The sequence below is a fragment of the Chiloscyllium plagiosum genome, chromosome 20, assembly GCF_004010195.1.
Source record: "Chiloscyllium plagiosum isolate BGI_BamShark_2017 chromosome 20, ASM401019v2, whole genome shotgun sequence".
Lineage (NCBI taxonomy): Eukaryota > Metazoa > Chordata > Chondrichthyes > Orectolobiformes > Hemiscylliidae > Chiloscyllium > Chiloscyllium plagiosum.
Genome location: NC_057729.1, coordinates 50,959,015 through 50,964,555, shown reverse-complemented (window position 1 = coordinate 50,964,555; position 5,541 = coordinate 50,959,015).

Genomic DNA, 5,541 nt, shown 5'->3' with positions numbered 1-5,541 from the left:
TCCACTACACCTCCAATTTTGGTGTCATCTGCAAACTTACTAACTGTACCTCTTATGCTCGCATCCAAATCATTTATGTAAATGACAAAAAGTCGAGGACCCAGCACCGATCCTTGTGGCACTCCACTGGTCACAGGCCTCCGGTCTGAAAAACAATCCTCCACCACCACCCTCTGTCTTCTACCTTTGAGCCAATTCTGTATCCAAATGGCTAGTTCTCCCTTTATTCCATGAGACCTAACCTTGCTAACCACAGTCTCCCATGGGGAACCTTGTTGAATGCCTTACTGAAGTCCATATAGATCACATCTACTGCTCATCAATCCTGTTTGTTACTTCTTCAAAATAACAAATGGCTTCCTTTTTTTTGCTGATGACCACTTTGGCAGTACAAACTATATATGATCTCTGTTGATAAATGTCTGTAAGTCTACCCTAGACTGTCAGGAAGAGAATCAAAGTTCCACCCAGCTAACTACCAATCTTCCAAGTTGAAGAGAACACATTCCAGGAGTATGTTAGTTCCTCAATATCACCTGGGCCTGTAAAGTCAGACTTGGAGATTTGTTAGTGGTAAATATAATTTACATACATATGTGTAATATGAATCATGGAAATTCATTGTGGGGAAGATGTTGTATATGGATATAAAGAGTTCATGTTGAGGAGTGCTTTAAGCACCAACCCAGTATAATGGTGATATAGAGTCATAGAATCATAAAGATGTTCAGTACAGAAACTGACCCTTCAGTCCAATTTGTCTATGTCGTCAGATATCCTAAATTAATCTAGTCCCATTTGCCAGTACTTGACTCATATCCCTCTAATGAATCCTTCCTATTCATATACCCATCCAGATGCCTTTTAAATGTTGTAATTGTACCAGCCTCCACCACTTCCTATGGCAGCTCATTCCATACACACACCACTCCCTGCATGAAAAAGTTGCCCCTTAGGTCCCTTTTAAATCTTTCCCCTTTCACCCGAAGCCTATGCCCTCTAGTTCTGGACTAACCCACCCCAGGGAAAAGACCTTGTCTATTTACCCTATCCATGCCCCTCACGATTTTGTAAACCTCTGTAAGGTCACCCTTCAGCCTCCGACGCTCCAGGGAAAACAGCCCCAGCCTGTTCAGCCTCTCCCTGTAGCTCAATCCTCCAACCCTGGCAACACCCCTGTAAATCTTTTCTGAACCCTTTCAAGTTTCGCAACATCTTTCCGATTGAACTTGTGAACAGAACAGCGCAGGATCAGAAAACAATACAACTTAACATTCTGTTCTCTCGAGAATCCCCACAGAGGAAATGGTTGATGCAGGTACAATTACAACATTTAAGACATTTGGACAGGTACCTGAATAGGAAAAATTAGAGGAAGATGGGTCAAATCAGGCAAATGGACTAGTTTAGTTTTGGGAAAATTGGTCGGCATGGATTAGTTGGGCTGAAAGGTCTATTTCCGTGATCGATGATACTATGACTCTGTAAGTCGACCATAACCTGTGACTAGTTGTTAAAATGCAATAAACAGTCTCTTGTTAACAACTAGTTAGACCAGGAAGTGATTTACCTCGAACTCGCTATACCAAGCACGCCCTGTCGTTCTCGACATTTAAAAACAATGGTCGCAGTAACCTTCATTGTGAGCAACACTGTGACCTGACTTGCTCATACAACAATCATTATTCCTGTAAAACAAAATGGGAAGTTACACCACATTGTAGGAGCGATACATGTTTCAAGAATTAATCATTTGAGTTGATTCAGCAAGTTAGGAAATACAGGTATCCACTGCTTTTTGAAAGTTCACTTTACGCCATTTCACTTTTACGAAAGACCTACATTACTACCTGTTTTAGCTAACTGAAAGAAATCCAAAGAGGATTTTCGCTCTTAAGAGAAAAGGCGAAATTGTTCCCATATAAATTAATGCTGCTTTGCCTTACACCATTTCGGCTTATGTGAGGTTTCATAGGGACGCTCTACTTTCAGATAGTGATGTTTACCTATACATAGCATTCTGTTTGAATACGATTACAGTAGTTGTTAAAAAGTTTCTGTGGAAAGTCTTTTGAGACTTTAACTGTAAGATTTACGGGCATTTTTTGGGCTGAATCTTACATTTCTTTGGTTACATGGGAGCTTTTGTTTTGGAGGGATTCTCTCTGTGAGGTACAGCACATTTTCTCACCAAATCTTACCGTAATCAGCTCATTAACAACCTGCTCCTCGGATGCTGCCTGACCTGCTGTGCTTTTCCAGCACCACTCTGATCTAAACTCTGGTTTCCAATATCTGCAGTCCTCACTTTTGCCTCATTAACAACTTGACCCATCTCCACAGCATCCCTCTCACCCGATTCTACCTCCTTCTTACCATGCTTCATTCCTGGAACAACTTGTCGCAGTGGGCTACCTATCTCCAAACTGACCAACCTACTTTGGCACCAGTACTGACTTTAAAAGGATATTATGCACCCAGACAGGTACTGTCTGTCCAGGGCTGCCCTGCACAGTTCCTGACATCTAGCCCCAAATTTGGTGGACAAGGGAAATGTGGCAGCCTCCTTTACAGGCAGAGATCTGGACATCCTGCTGGATAAGGGTGGTGCACAGCAGAGGTAGTCTTTTCCCCCAGGATCAGGGGTAGCATCGACAATACTCCAGCCTGCCAACCTGGTCCAGGTTTGACCGCCCACACATGGAAGTCTTTTTTCATTCATTCAAGGGGTGACGGCATCGCTGGCCAAACCAGTAGTTATTGCCCATCCCTAGTCGCCCAGAGGGCAGTTAAGAGTCAACCACATTGCTGTGGGTCTGGAGTCACACGTTGGCCTTCCATGAAGGATATTAGTGAACCAGATGAGTTTTCCAACCATCATCAATGGATTTACTGCCATCATTAGACTCTTAATTCCAGTTTTTACTGAGTTCAACTTACACTATCTGCTATGGTGGGTCCCCAGAACACTCCCTGGGTCTCTGGATTAACAGCCCAGCCATAATACCACTAGGCCATTGCCTCCCTGAGGAGTATAGCTTCAATGTCTGGAGGAATATCCAGCACTGTGCTTGAAAGGTCAATGACCTTCTCCACTCCACCAGTGTAAGTGCAAGCACCTTCTCTCTGATACCTCGCATGCACTCAATCTCTGCCACTGCCCCCACTTCCCACTGAGTCTCACTCTCTCCCACTCTCACTATTACTTGCACCATCTCCCCTCGCTTACTGTCACTAGTCCAACCCTCTGTACCATGAACCCTGTATGCCCTCTGTGCTGCCAACTCGCTCACTGAGGGCCCCTCGCCCCCACCCACCTGCTCCAACAGGAACAGCCATACCATGCATTTCCATCTTGCTTAATGTAAGCATTGAGCCTGCCTCGCGTTCCAGGAGGTAAACAGCCCCAATGAAGCAGAAAGAATCAAGACAGGTGCCTGGGATTCAGCTCCTCAGCCTCACTGACTCTCGTCACACCTGACTGATCATGTCCAAATGCCTGGACTGCTATTACTGCCCTAGCCATGCTGTGCCAGGGCTCCTGACTGAAGGCTGTCCCCTCCTTTGCCTGACTTGTCGACCACCATGACAAGCTTTCTATGTGTTCCAAATGGCATAGCAACACAGCAGTAATAATGAGCCTGCTGAGTTCCTCCAGCAATTTCTATGTATGTTTCAGATCTTCAGCATCTGCAGGCCCTTGCCTTATTTCACTGCTTATTATGATATAAAGTTGTAAAGTTAGGGTGATTTATGTATATTTTTAAATTTATTTTATAGTTTGATTTTTGAACTTGTGGCATGTACACTTTGGTCTGTGTGTGTAAGGGTTTAAGGATTAACTTGTCAGTAGGATTATGGATAAGGTAAATAGATAAGATCTTTTTCCCAGGGTAGGGAAGTCCAAATCTAAAGGGCATAGGTTTAAGGTGAGAGGGGAAAGATTGAAAAAGGATCTAAGGGGCACCATTTTCATGTGGAGGCTGGTGCGTGTATGGAATGAGCTGCTAGAGGAGGCAGATACAATTACAACATTCAAAAGGCATCTGGATGGATGCATGAATAGGAAGGGTTTAGATGGATATTGGCCAAATGCTGGCAAATGGGACTATATTAATTTAGGACAAGTTGTACCAAAGAATCTGATTCTTTGCTGTACAACTCTATCACCCTATGAGACATAATGGCCATTTTCATCTCATTTTTGGAATCAGTCTGACAGACCAGCTGGTTGCTTTCTGGGTAAGCCAGGCTTCAGTCATGGTTATGGGAGAGAGAAAGAGAGAGACATCACAGCGTGGGCCTAATGAACAGGAATGATTCTTCATCAAGTGTGGAGCAGTGAGAGGTGAGGTGGACTTGTTGTAAGTCTGTTTGTCAATATCTATGTTGCATCTGATATCTGCCCATGGTGGATATCAGGTGAATGGCAATGGAGGTGAAATGAATAGTATGAGGCATCACGGGGTGGATGGGTGACCTGTATTGACAATGAGTTAGGATGGAGAGTAGGGGGAGTGAGCAGAGGCTTGCGTTTACCTTGAGTCAGCATGGGGACAATGTGGGGCTATAGGGATGGGGTGGAATTTGAGGAGTTAACGCTAAAAGGCCTGACAGCTTCTGGGATGGAGTCACGGAGAACCATGGTAGACCTTCTAATCAGCTCAGATCAGAGTAGTGCTGGAAAAGTACAGCAGGTCAGGCAGCATCCGAGGAGCAGGAAAATCGACGTTTTGGGCAAAAGCCCTTCGATTTTCCCGCTCCTCGGATCTGCCTAACCTGCGGTGCTTTTCCAGCACCACTTTGATCTAAATTCTGGTTTCCAGCATCTGCAGTCCTCACTTTTGCCTTCTAATCAGCCCACACTGGCACTCACTCACTCTAATGTCTTGCTTCTGGGCATGTTATGCCAAGATAATCTTGCAACCACTCACCCCCTCCATTCCCATCCACACCCCTCCAAGAGGAAAACTCGTTTATTTCGGGGTACATTGTAACCAAAGCGGACTCTGGCTTTGTCTGCTCTCAGGTTTAGTGTGACATTTGATCTTGACATGTATTTCCAATCTCATAGTCACACCACCACCACCAAGTCTGTCTTTTCCATATCACAGTTTATGGTTCCACTAAACCCCTCCTTCGTGCCTATGTTCCCTCTAGCTGTGACTATTCCAATACAATCCTGGCTGGTCTCCCACATTCTACTCTGTATAAACTTGAGGTTTTTAAAAATTCACTGGGACCCTTTCCACTATCACCTGGCACGGTGGCTCAGTGGTTAGCAATGCTACCTAACAGCACCAGGGACCTGGGTTCGATTCCAATCTCAGGTGACTGTCTGTGTACAGTTTGCGCAATGTCCCTGCATCTGTGTGAGTTTCCTCTGAGTGCTCTGGTTTCCTCCCACAATCCAGAGATGTGCAGGTTAGGTGAATTAGCCATGCTAAATTGCCCATGGTGTTCAGGGATGTGTAGGTTAAGTGCATTAGTCAGGAGTAAATGTAGAGTAATAGGGGAATAGGTCTGGTTGGGGTTACTCTT